This window comes from Chiloscyllium plagiosum, unplaced genomic scaffold (assembly GCF_037043375.1).
Source record: "Chiloscyllium plagiosum isolate Xiang-an unplaced genomic scaffold, Cpla_swu_hap1 HiC_scaffold_49, whole genome shotgun sequence".
In the NCBI taxonomy this organism is placed as follows: domain Eukaryota; kingdom Metazoa; phylum Chordata; class Chondrichthyes; order Orectolobiformes; family Hemiscylliidae; genus Chiloscyllium; species Chiloscyllium plagiosum.
Window position 1 is genome coordinate 10,843,280 of NW_028270187.1, and position 13,203 is coordinate 10,856,482.

The 13,203-nt window shown below is 43.0% G+C and overlaps 2 protein-coding genes across 10 annotated transcripts in view; one reads left to right on the top strand and one right to left on the bottom strand.

Moving 5' to 3' along the window:
- LOC122544532 (histone H1.01-like) overlaps nucleotides 1-13,203 on the top strand; it is a 179,340-nt gene that overhangs the window by 47,331 nt on the left and 118,806 nt on the right. The gene's annotated exons all lie outside the window — the stretch shown is intronic.
- The window catches only part of LOC122544643 (histone H1-like), a 36,629-nt gene that overhangs the window by 14,035 nt on the left and 9,391 nt on the right, over nucleotides 1-13,203 (bottom strand). For 3 of the 9 annotated variants that reach the window (XM_087984888.1, XM_087984885.1, XM_087984887.1), the window contains exons 3-5: nucleotides 10,711-10,792; nucleotides 3,047-4,650; nucleotides 1,388-2,203 (exon numbers count right to left, since the gene is read on the bottom strand). The gene's annotated coding sequence lies outside the window, so the exon portion shown is untranslated. Of the gene's footprint in view, nucleotides 1-1,387; nucleotides 2,204-3,046; nucleotides 4,651-10,710; nucleotides 10,793-13,203 lie in introns of those variants that run through there. The other 6 variants (XM_087984886.1, XM_087984882.1, XM_087984881.1 and 3 more) reach the window with 5 other exon arrangements.

A 13,203-nucleotide genomic window follows, 5' to 3' on the forward strand; every position in this document is an offset into this window, starting at 1 on the left:
CCTCATGGTGCCGTTTGGTTGAGAACAGCAGGAGCCAGGGATAGGCTCTTCCCTTGGGGGTTACCAAGTTCTAGGTTTTTGGAAAGGAAAGGGAGTTTGGAAATGAGGCCACGTTGGTTTTCACTGGATGATGATGGTGGAATTAAAGTGACAGGGACCTTACCAGATGAGAGCAAGAACTGGTAACAATATCAGGGAATGGGAGGAGGTTGGATGTTTGGCCATTAAGTGGAAAAATGGTCAAGAGATGAGAAGTTGGTTCTCATGGACAGGAGGAGCTCCCAAGGTAGGAGGGGAGCTGGATAAAGTTGAATATTAAGGACGCAGACAAGGTGGAACTTCGGAGACAGTTTCAGAGAAAGGAGGGACATGGAAGAGACAGCTGCTCAGATTATCTCAATCTGAATGACAAAGAAGCTCCGTGAGCTCTGTACAAGATGGAAGAGAGAGAAAGGGAAACTTTTCAAAAGGAAGTGCAAAGGACATTAGAAAGTGTTAGCAAACTGGGTGTTTACCACAAATTTGATATAATTGACCTTTAATAAACACCTGTAACCAAGCTAGAATTTTCACAAGGTCAATTGAAAAAGACTGCAATGAATCAAATTGGATGCTGGATGTGATCAACAGCAAATTCCAACTCCTTCACTTATGGAAGTTACTTTGGCAGTTATGTAGTTAACTGATGCATGCTCGGGATCATATTACAGGGCTCCAGTAACAGATAATGATAGTGTATTGTGATAGGTTAGCTGAATCACTGGTTCATGAGTTTATGCTGAAGACAATGAGGTTATAATCTGATAGGTTAAGTGTGATACAGGGAACCAGTGTGGCAGACGGTGATTAGTTTAGAAAGATAAAGTGAGCCAGCATGATTGGCTATGCTAATGTTATCCAATAAGCCCGGGAAGAACAACACCACATAGGACAAACAGGAAGACAGCTAATGATCCGTATCCATGAACACCAACTAGCCACGAAACGACACGACCAGCTATCCTTAGTAGCCACACACGCAGATGACAAGCAACATGAATTCGACTGGGACAACACTACTATTATAGGACAAGCCAAACAGAGAACAGCCAGGGTATTCCTATCGGCATGGCACTCATCCACAGATTCAATCAATAAGCACATCGACCTGGACCCAATATACCGACCACTGCAGCGGACAGCTGGAACTGACAACCGGAAGCGGCAGATTCAAACCACTAAAAATGCCGGAGGAAACATCACAGAAGCGCTTCACAGGAGGCTCCCAAGCACTGAGGATGTCACCTAGACAGGGGACGAAACGTCTGCAACACAAATTCCCAGCTCGGCGAACAGAACCACAGCTACGAGCACCCGAGCTACAAATCTTCTCACAGACTTTGAACTGTGTGTTTAACACAAAGTGCATTTATTTCATTGTCATCCGGAATAGTCATCCCTTTAACTGAGCTGGTGTTCATTAACTTCAGTAGAAACCTGCCACAGTGGACATCATTCAGTTATCAATTACAAAAATAATTAAGTTCTTTGACATAGCTCCATATCAGGTGGGACTTGAAACAAAATGTTCTGGCTGAGACTATGAAGCAGGGAGATGTTCACAGTAAAAACCAGGCACTGTCATTTCTCATGAATACGCTGGTGTTTCAGCAGCTTGGATTTCACAATGAATCTCTTCCCACAGTCAGTACAGCCTCTAACTTCAGAGAAATCGCCGGTGTTTTCACAGGTTGGATTTATGAGACAATCCTTTCCTGTTGTGTGAGCAGGTGAATGATCTCTCCCCAGTGTGGATCTGCTGGTGTTTAATGAGGTTGGACGACGGCTTGAACCCACACCCACAGTGAGAGTTCATGAAGGGTCTCTCGTCACAGTGAGGATTTTGTTGGGATATCAGTGCCCCAGAGTTTTTAAAGCACCTCCTACATTCGGAGCATTTCAAAGGTCTGTTTTCTTTGTGAACTTGCTGGGGTTTCAGCAAGGTGGATGATCGAGTGAATCCTTTCCCAGACAGGGCAGATGATCTGCTGAAGACTTGTCCACATGTACAACACACGTACGGTTTCTCCCCCACTGTGAATGGTGCTTTTTTAATGCAAAACCCAATGATATTCAGATGACAATAAATTCGGCAGCTTAGTCAGATTGGGAAGTGATGCCTGGTTTTAAGTCTCCTCATTGCAAATCATCTTCTTCCAATACCCTGTGAAATTCATTGAAAACAAAAGGCAAATCAAGTGAGAACCCAGAAAAGGATGTTTAAAACCATCAGATGCAACTCAACACAGCAAGCCTGCTGTCACCATTCAGTGAGATCAGAGCTGATCCAATAATCTTCAGCTCGATTTTCCTGCCTTATGCCCCCACCCTTGAATTCCTTACTAATTGAAAATCTATTTATCTCAGCCTTGGACACACTGAGCAGCACAGCCTTTACAGGCCACTGCAGTATTCAGTACCCAAAGAGAAGGAATTCCTCTACATCTGTTTTTAATAGGTGATTCCTTACTCTGAGATTATGTCCTCAAGTCCTCAACTCTCAAATAAGTAGTAATAATCTCCCAGAATCTACAATGTCAAGCTCCTCAGAATCTTTCCATAAGGTCTTGTCTCATTCTTCTGAACTTCAATGAGCACAGAAGCAGTCTGCTCAAACTCATCTCCTGAGAAATTCCTCCCATATCCAGGATCAATCTCCTGAACACTCTGTGGACTGCCTTTCCCAAAACAAGGGACAAAAGCTATTGACAGGATTCCAAATGTGATCTCACTCGTGTCTTGTACAGTTTTAGCAAAACTTCCATTTTTCTCCCCATTCCCTTTAAATAAAAGCCAACTTGACTATTTTCCTTCCTGAATACCCACTGAACCTGGATGCTAGTTTTTCATCTTTCAAGCAGAAGGACCCACAATTCTGTGCTGCAGTTTTCCCCTTGTTAAATAATATTCACCTCTCCTCGTCTTCCTGCCAAAATGCATATATTTTCCCACATTATATGCCACAGCTCTGGAAGGACTAGAATGAGAGGAGCTTTATCAATCATACCTTGAACACAACCGCCCAAACCAGCCACTTCCACCACCATGAAGGACCGGGGAGCATGTGTATGTGACCAGCACTCTCTTGGAGATCCCTCCAACTCGCACAACGTCCCAACATCCAGTGCTGGATGAATAGAAATTGCCTCCAACTTAATCAAGAACTTGGGAGCAGAGTCTGTTCGAGAGAGATGTGAGGAATGACTTCAATATGAAAAGGGTGGAAAAGGTTGTTAGTTTTCAGTCTGAGACGGATAAACTTTTGTTCAACAAAGGTATTCAGGGATATGGGCCAAAGGCTGAACTCCATGCAGCAGCCATGAGTTAATTTAATAGTGGAACACCTGAAGGGCCTACTTCTGATCCTTTGTTCACTAAAAGCTGCTGGCTTCAGTCCCTGTTACAAAACTTCCAAACTCCCAAACTATATCACCCCCTCAGGTAACTATCTGGACCAGGCTCTTCCCAACATTAAGGGACTATTGCACTTGGAGATTAGCTTTGAACCACAGACCCACATCCTCACCGTGACATTCTATTTCCATTTCAGTAACATGGCCTGACTCGAACACAGTTTCAGCTCCAGGTGCTGATAATCTCATCCAGTCCTTTGCAACCTCGAGACTGAATGACCCTAACACACTTCTGATCCACCTCCCACTTTCAACCTCCCTGTAATCTTGAGTTCATCCAACACCCCGCTGCCCATGTACTCGCTCACACTGGGTTTTGTTCCCCTCACCCTGAGCTCACTGACATGAAGAGGTCGCAAGTTGAGGAAAAGCAACGTTTTAACAAATTTCTCATCCTTTTTTTCAAATCCTTCTATGATAGTGATCATTTCCATCTCTAATCTCTGCCAGCCACGCAATCTTTCAAGATATCTGCACTTACTTAATTTTGGCTTCTTGAGCATGGTCAATTAATCTCCCCGACAACAGTGGATGTTCTTTCAGCATGAAATGTTTAAAAATCAAGTTAAGCACCAAGTCATTGAAATGGAGGGGCCAGACTAGGCGAGGTGTTGTAACTGCATGATGTCAGAGCTGTTGGACCCAATAGTGGTTCATAGCTACTACAACCATAACAAATGTTGGTTGAGGGATTCCAGCTCAGATTGTTGAGCTGAAGTCTGAGCTCCGAACACTTCCACACACCAGGGAGGGATCGGAGTTACCTGGATGCTCTGTTTCAGGAGGCATTAGATTAACTACCTCAAATCGATCAGTGGTCAGGGACAGAAGGGTGTGACTATACTGAGGCAGGCAGAAGGAAGCAGAGGGTAGTGCTAAATGAGCCTCAGCCCATCAGCTTGTCGAACAGGTTTGAGATTCTTGCTCCCTTTGTGGATGAGAGTGGGGTCTGTAGGGAGAATGAGCAAACTGACCACAGCACTGTGGGAGAGGGAGCGATTCAAGAGGAAGGAGAAAAGAGAAATGCAAGTGTAATCGGAAACAGTGTAGTCAGGGGAATAGAGACTCTTCCCTGTTGCCAGAATCGAGAGTCCCGAAGGCAGATTTGCCTGCCTGGTGCCTGGCTTCACGATAGTCATCTGGGCTGCAGAGGAACGAACCAGTTGTCGATATAGACAGAAGGAGGGAAGAAGGTCTGCTGAAGGGATAAATTAAAAAACAGAATAAAAAATCTCTAGATTACTACTCGAGCCACAACGTCAGCAAGATTATAACAGTAAGATGTGTGGGGCTGAACGACTGGTGTAGGAGAAAGGGGAGGTTTGAATTCACTGGAGATTGGAGACAGTACTGTGGAAGGATGGAACTGTTCCGATGGGACAGGCTACATGTGAATGATGCTGGGATCAGAGTCCTGGAGAATGGCATAACCAGGGCCTATATATTGGACTTTAAACTAAAACATGGTGGTTGTTTTTCAGCTGCGTGGAAAATTGTGGAAAAGTCAAAATGGGAAAGTGCTCAGCACAGGTTAAAGTTTCCACAACAAGAAATAGGACGGAAAGTACGGACAGGATCAGGAATCAGCAGATAAGGGGACACCTATGAGAAGAGGGACAATTAATGCAGGGCTGAGGGACTTGTAACTAAATACACACGGTCTACAGAACAAGGTAAATCAGCTGCTACGCCAGACTGAACTTGGCATTCACAATGTTGTAGGTATCAGAGAAAAGGTTGCAGGGGGTTCAGGACTGGTAACTAATTATCCAAGCTATTGAAAAGGCAATGGGCAGAGTCAGAGGGGTTGCCTTGTTAGCAAGAAATAAAATTAAATTGACAGCAAGAAGCGAAATAGAGTCAGAAGGTGTAGAATCCATAGTGTAGAGATCAAGACCCTCAAAGGGAAAAAGACCCCGAAGGAACTTGTGTACAAGCCATTAGCCATTGTCAGGATGTGGGGGAGAAAATACATCAGGAGACTATAAAAAACATGTAAGGAACTGTTGCAATAATCATTGGGGACTTCAATATGCAGGTGGACTGGGAAAGACAGGTTGGTAGCGGTTCTCAAGCAAACGTGGAATTATCGGAGAAATGTTTTGTTTGGAGCAGTTTGTGGAAGAGCACACTCAGGAACAGGCGATTCTGGAGTTAGTAAGGTGTAACGAGGGAGACTTGATTAGGGAGCTCAAAGTGAAGGAACTCCTAGGAGGCAGTGGCCATAACAGAATAGAGTTCACCCTGCAGCTTGAGAGGGAGAAGATTGAATCAGAGGTAACGGGATGACAATTGGGTAAAGGTAACTAAAAAGACATGTGGGTGGAGCTGGACAGAATTGACTGGAAAGGAGAGCCGACCAGCGAAGACAGTGGAGCAGCAATGGCAGGAGTTTCTGGGTTAATTCAGGAGACATTGCAGAAATTCATCCCAAGGAAGAAGAAAAACACTAAGGGGAGGATGAGACAACCCTGGTTGACAGGGGAAGTCCGGGAGAGCATAAAGGCAACACAAGCAGCATATAATGTGGTAAAGATTAGTGGAAGCCAGAAGATTGGGAAGTCTTTAAAAAACAGAAATAACTTTAAGAAAAGGTGGGTACGGGGAAAGAGGTGAAATATGAGAGTAAGCGCGCTACTAATACAGAAGAGGACTGCAGGCAATTTTCTTGGATATCTAAGCGGTTACGAAGAGACAAGAGTGGACATTGGACAGCTTGAAAACAATGCTGGAAAAGTAGTAATGGGGAACCACGGCATGGCAGAGGATCTGAAGAGGTACTTTCCATCAGTTTTTAACAGTGGAAGACACCAGCAACCGACCAGAACTTCAAGGGGATCTTGGGGACAGAAGTGAGTGCATTGGCCATTGGTAAGGGGAAGACGCTAAGCCGAAGGCGGATAAATCACCAAGACCGGATGGACTACACTCCAGATAACTGAAGGAGACAGCAGAGTAGATTGGAGAGGCATTGGTGATGATCTTTCAGAAAGCACTGGAATCAGGCAGGGTCCCAGATGACTGGAAAATGGCTAATGCAACACGTGTTTAAGAAAGGGAGGCAGAGGCTGGAAACTATAGGCTACGTAGCTAGAATGTCGTCATTCCTAAGGTTTGAGAATCCCTTGTTTAGAATGAGGCTGCAGAGTACTTGAAAGTGCATGGTAAAATAGGGTAGAGTCAGCACGGCTTTGTTAAGGAAAGATCTTCCCTGATAAATCTGTTCAAATTCTTTGAGGAAGTTAGAAGCAAGTTAGACAACACAGAGCCAGTGGGTGTAATCGATTTGCATTTCCAGAAGGCCTTTGATAAGGTACCACACAGCAGGCTGCTAAACAAAGTAAAGGCAGAGAATTGGCTGCTTGGCAGAAGGCAGAGAGTCAGGATAAAAGGGTCTTTTACAGAATGGCAGCCGGTGACTCATGGACGTCCACAGGGGTCAGTGTTGGGACCACAACTACTCATGTTATGCCTTAATGATCTGGACGAAGGAACTGAGGATATTCTTACACGTTTGCACATGGGATAGATGTCAGTGGAGAGGCAGGTAGTGCTGAGGAGGTGCGGAGGGTGTAGAAGGATTTGGACAGGCTGCAAGAGTGGACAAAGAAGTGACAGATGAAATACAATGTGGGAAATTGTGAGGTTATGCACTCTGGTAGAAGGAATAAAGATGTTGATAACATTCTGAACAGGGAAAGGCTTCAGAAATCTCAAAAGCAAGGGACCTTGGGAGTCCTAGTTCAGGAATTCTCTTAAGGTAAACTGGCAGGTTCAGTTGGCAGTTTGGAAGGCAAATGCCACTTTAACATTTATTTCAAGGTGGTTACAATACAAGAGCAGAGATGTACTGCTGAGGCTCTATTATCTCTGGTCAGACTGCATTTGGAATATTGTGACCAGCTTTGGGCCCGTTATCTCGGGAAGGGTGTACTTGTGTTGGAGGGAGCCCAGCATATATTTACAAGAAAGACCTCAGGATGATGGACTTGTCTGAAAAACAGCAATTGAAGATAACTCTGGGTCTGTATTCAATAGATTATCAAAGTACGAGGGGGATATAGGAAGGATAGAAAGGCAGTTAAAAGAGAAGGTGGAGTGGTGTTTTTGATTAAGGAAAACATTGCTGCTCTAACTAGAGAAAATATTTCTGAGAAAGACCATCCAGTGAAAATATCTGGGTTAAAATAAGAAGGGGATAATCACCATGATGGGACTGTACTATAGGCCCAACAGTCAGAAGGAAACTGAGGAACAAATATACACAGATTTCAGATATATGTAAGAATATAAAGGCTGTAATAGTCGGTTTTTACAAACATTGTCTGGAAGTACCATTGTGTTAAAGTCTTGGATGGGGAAGAGACTTTTAAAATTCGAAGAAAATTTCTTAATCAACATGTAAATGTTCTGAGAGAAGGAGCTTCATGTTCCAGGATACAAATGCTACTGGAAGCTTAGAAAGTGGGGGCGAGAGTGGAGGGGAGTGGCAGTTTTGATAAGGGATAGCATTACTACTGTACTTAGGGACGATATTCCTGGGAATATATCCAGGAAGTTATTTGGATGGTACTGAGAAATAAGAAAGGGATGGTCATCTTATTGGGATTGCATTATAGTCTCTCTGATATTCATCAAGAAATTCAGAAACAAATTTGCAAGGAGATTTCAGTTCTCTGTAAGAATAATACGGTGGTTATGGTAGGGGATTTTAACATTCCAAATGTAGACAGGGACTGCTGTAGTGTTAAGGGTTTAGAAGGAGAGGAATTTATTAAGTGTGTACAAGGAAAGTTTCTGATTTAGTATGTGGATGTTCCTGCTAGAGAAGATGCAAAATTTGACCTCGTCCTGGGAAATAAGGCAAAGCAGGTGACTGAGGTGTCTGTGGGGGAGCAGTTTGGAGCCAGCAACCATAAATCTGTTTGTTTTTAAATAGTGATGGAAAAGGACAGACCGGATCTAAAAGCTGAAGTTCGAAATTGGAGGAAGGCTAATTTTGACAGCATTAGACAAGAACTTTCAAAAGCTGAATGGGGGCAGATGTTTGGAGGTAAAGTGAACGCTGGGAAATGGGAAGCCTTCAAACTGCGATAACAAGAGTCCAGAGTTAGTATATTCCTGTTTGGGTGAAAGGAAAGGCTGGTAGGTGTAGGGAATGTGGGATGACGAGAGAAATTGAGGTTTTGGTTAAGAAAAAATGAAGCATATGTCAGGTATAGACAGAAGAAATTGAGTGAATCCTCAGAGTATAAAGATCATAGGAGTATCCTTAAGAGAGAAATCCTGAGGGCAAAAAGGGGACATGAGATAGCTTTGGCAAATAGAAGAAAGGAGAATGCAAAGAGTTTTTAGAAATAGATTAAGGACAAAACAGTCACTCGGGAGAGAATAGGGCCTCTCAAAGATCAGCAAGGCACCTGATGCGTGGAGCCGTAGGAGATGGGGAAGATACTAAATGAGTATTTTGCATCAGTGTTCACTGTGAAGGAGGACATGGAAGATAATAGAATGTGGGAAAATAGATAGCGACATGTTGAAAAATGTCCATATTACAGAGGAGAAAGTGCCGGATGTCTTGAAATGCATAAAAGTGGATAAATCCTCAAGACCTGATCAGATGCACCCTCGGATTCTGTAGGAAGGTAGGGAAGTGATTGCTGGGCACCTTGCTGAGATATTTTTATCATTGATAGTCGCAGGTGAGGTGCTGGATGACTGGAAGATTGTTAATGTGGTGTCACTATTTAAGAAAGGTAGTAAGGAAAAGCCAGGGAACTGTAGACCAGTGAGTCTGATATTGGTGGTGGGCAAAATGTTGGAGAAAATCCTGAGAGACAGGATTGACATGCATTTGGTAAGGCAAGGACTGCTTTGGGATAGTCAGCATGGCTTTGTGCATCGGAAAACATGTCATGAATTTGAATGAGTTGTTTTGAAGAAGTAACAAAGGACTGATGAGGTCAGAGTGGTGGCTGTGACCTATATGGCCTTCAGTAAGGTGTTCGAAGAGGTTAATCATGGGAGATTGTGTACCAAGGTTAGATTTCATGGTACTTGCTCAATGGTAGAAGATGGGGGTGGTGGTGGAGGAGAGCTGCTTTTCAGACTGGAGGGCTGTGACCAGTGGTGTGCCACCAGTATCAGTGTTGGATCCACTACTTTTCATCATTTATGTGAATGATTTGGATTTGAACATAGCAGGTATAGTTAATAAGTTTGCAGATGACACCAAAATTGGACAGCAAAGAAGGTTCCTTCAAAGTACAACAAGGTCTTGATCAGATGGGCCAATGGGCTGAGGAGTGGGAGATGGAGTTTTATTCAAATAAATCTGGGGTGCTATATTTTGGAAAGGCAAATCAGGGCAGGACTTGTACACTTAATGGTAAGATCGTGGGGAGTGTTGCTGAACAAAGAGACCTTGGAATGCAGGTTCATAGCTCTTTGAAAGTGGAGTCACAAGTAGATAGGACAGTGAAGAAGGCATTTTGTATGTTTTCTTCATTGGTAAGTGCATCGAGTATAGGAGTTGGGAGGTCATGTTGTGGCTGTGCAGGTCATTGCTGAGGCTAGTTTTGGAATAGTGCATGCAATACTGGTCTCCTTCGTATTGGAAGGATATTGTGAAATGTTGAAGGGTTCAGAAAAGATTTACAAGGAATTTGTCAGGGTTGGACGATTTGAGCTTTAGAGTGAGGCTGAACACATAGAGGTTTATAAAATCATGAGGGACAATGTCTCTTCCCTGAGTTGGGGGAGTACAAAACTAGAGGCATAGGTTTAAGGTAAATGGGGAAAAATTTTAAATGGATCTAAGCAGCAACTTTTTCACGCATAAGATGGTATGAGTAAGGAATGAGCTGCCAGAGGAAGTGGAGGAAGCTGGTACAATTACAACATTTAAAAGGCATCTGGATGGGTCCATGAATAGGAAGGTTCAAAGGGATATGGGTCAAGTGCTGGCAAATGGGACTAGATTAGTTTCTGACATCTGGTTGGCATGGATGAGTAGGACCAAAGAGTCTGCTTCAGTGCTGTACGTCTCGATGACTCAATGGCTGTGAATGATAACATTTCTTGGAAATCAGGTGATGTGAATTGAGAATGGAGAGGGATAAAAAAAGTTATAATTACTTGGTGGTATTTGACTATTCTTGTGAAAACCTTTCTCTAGAAATTGAGTTCCATGTGTATCTAATTCAACTGCTCTGTGACTGTGGAAAGTATGTTTTTCAGTCTGACAGCGATAACATACCTGCTGTTTGTTAGAAGGAACTGATCACACTTGGCTTCGTACCGAGGGGATGTTACATTGTCTTGCTCCTTCATGTAATTGTCTGGAAGAAGAGAGAAGAGACATCCCCTGTAAGTCAACATTAAGTGAGTTTGACAGTATCAAACCTTTCAATGTAATATTCATTTTATAATCATGAGGCTGTGTTTCTTTCAAGTCAGCATTTCAAAAAGAACTACAGGTCTGACATGAGTTGCTCTTTGTCTGGTGATTGTAACAAAAGAAATCTATACCAATTCACTGAGAACCAGCTACTAACCAATATCTCTACAGCTCCACAATGGGGCTACCCAATACAAGTTTGTATAGGGACTTGAGAGTTTCCTTATCAATCCATACCTGTCAGTTCCTGCGAGGTGAACGTGGGAGTACGGCTGTCAACCTATACCTGTCAGTATAGGCCGTGCAAATGTGAGAGTTAATATAGTTATCAATCTCTCCCTGTCACTCTCTGCAATGTCCAAAATGTATTTTACGAGAGAGTGACAGGGACAGATTGATGACTACATTCAGACATTCACATAGTATAAACTGACAGGTATAGATTGATAACTGAACTCATATCCACATAGTAGAAACTGGCAGAGACTGATTGATAATACATTTTAAATAAATAGGATCAGTCCCTATGTGCTTCACTGATGGGGATGTGTGAGTTTACTTATCAATATATACCCGTCAGTTTCTGTCGTTGTGAATGCGTGAATTTACTTAACAATCTTTCCCGAACAGTTTCTGCTGTGTATCTGACAGTGTAGTTATCAACCTGAACCTGTCAGTTTCAGCTTTGAGAACGGGTGTGTCATTCTCAGTATCTCCCTGCCAGTTTCTGCTGTATGAATATTAAATGCAGTTATCAATTTGTACCTGTCAATATCTTCTGTGTGAATGTAGATATTGATCTCCACCTGTCAGTTTTAGCTATAATCAATTTCTCAGTGCAATTATCAAACAGTACCTGTCAGGTTTTGCTATTTGACACCAGAGTGTCATTGTCAATCTGTTTCTACTACATCAGTTTGAGAGAGTCAACACCAATCTGTCCCTGTCAATATGTGGAAGATTAGATTAGATTAGATTACATTACAGTGTGGAAACAGGCCCTTCGGCCCAACAAGTCCACACCGACCCGCCGAAGCGAAACCCACCCATACCCCTACATTTACCCCTTACCTAACACTACGGGCAATTTAGCATGGCCAATTCACCTGACCCTGCACATCTTTTGGACTGTGGGAGGAAACCGGAGCACCCGGAGGAAACCCACGCAGACACGGGGAGAACGTGCAAACTCCACACAGTCAGTCGCCTGAGGCGGGAATTGAACCCGGGTCTCAGGCGCTGTGAGGCAGCAGTGCTAACCACTGTGCCACCGTGCCGCCCACTAAAAGAAAAAGCAACACAAACATCTTTAAAGATGTGACTAGTACAGTTATCATTCTCTACCTGTCAATTTCTTCTTTGTCAAAGTGAGAGTGTAATTATCAAGCTGTACCTTTCAGACTCTGCTGTGTGAATACATAAATATAGTTATCAATCTATAGCTGTCAGTTTCTGCTCGGTGAATATGTCTGTGTAATTGTCAATTCCTGCCATTTTATGCTATGTGTATGTGTGAGCTGAGCTTTCATCTGTCACTATCAATTTCTGCTTTGTGAAGAAGAGAGTTTAGTTATCAATCCTTCCTGTCAGGTGCTGTAATGTCAGGGTTTGAATATTTATTCATCTTTTCCTGTCAGGTTGTGTGACTGTAGCTATCAACCTGTACCTCTCAGATTCTGTGACATGTGAGCGTAGTTATCCACTTGATTTGATCTGCTTTATTATTGTCACATGTACAGAGATACAATGAAAAGTATTGTTTTGAGTGCCTTACAGGCAGATTATATCATACAAAGTGCATTAGAGCAATAGAACAGAATCTGGACACAGTGTTAATGGTACAAAGAGAGAGAATAACGTTAAAATTTGAGATGTCCATTCAAAAGTCTAATAACAGCACAGAATCAGTTCTTGAAACTGTTGGACGGTATATTCAAACTTCGGTATTTTCTACCTGACAGATCAGGGTGGAGGAGCACAGAACCGGGGTCAGATGGGTCTTTGATTATGTTGGTTGCTTTCCCAATCACAGGAGGAAGTATAAATGGAGCTTTTGAATGGAAGGCTGCTTTCAGTGATGGATTGAGCTTTGTTCACAACTGACTGTAATTTCTTGTGCTCTTGGGCAGAACAGTTGCCATACCACACTGTGACACATCCAGATAGATGGTGCATCGATAAAAATTTGCAGAGTCTTTATAGACACAGTGAATTTCCTTAGCCTCCTGAGGATATCTGCTTGGTGAATATGTTTGGGTAATTGTCAATCTAAGCCTGCCAGTTTCTGCTATGTGAATAGGAGAAGTTAGTTTTTAACAGTCCCTGTCAGGTTTTGCTTTGTGAAAGTTTAGT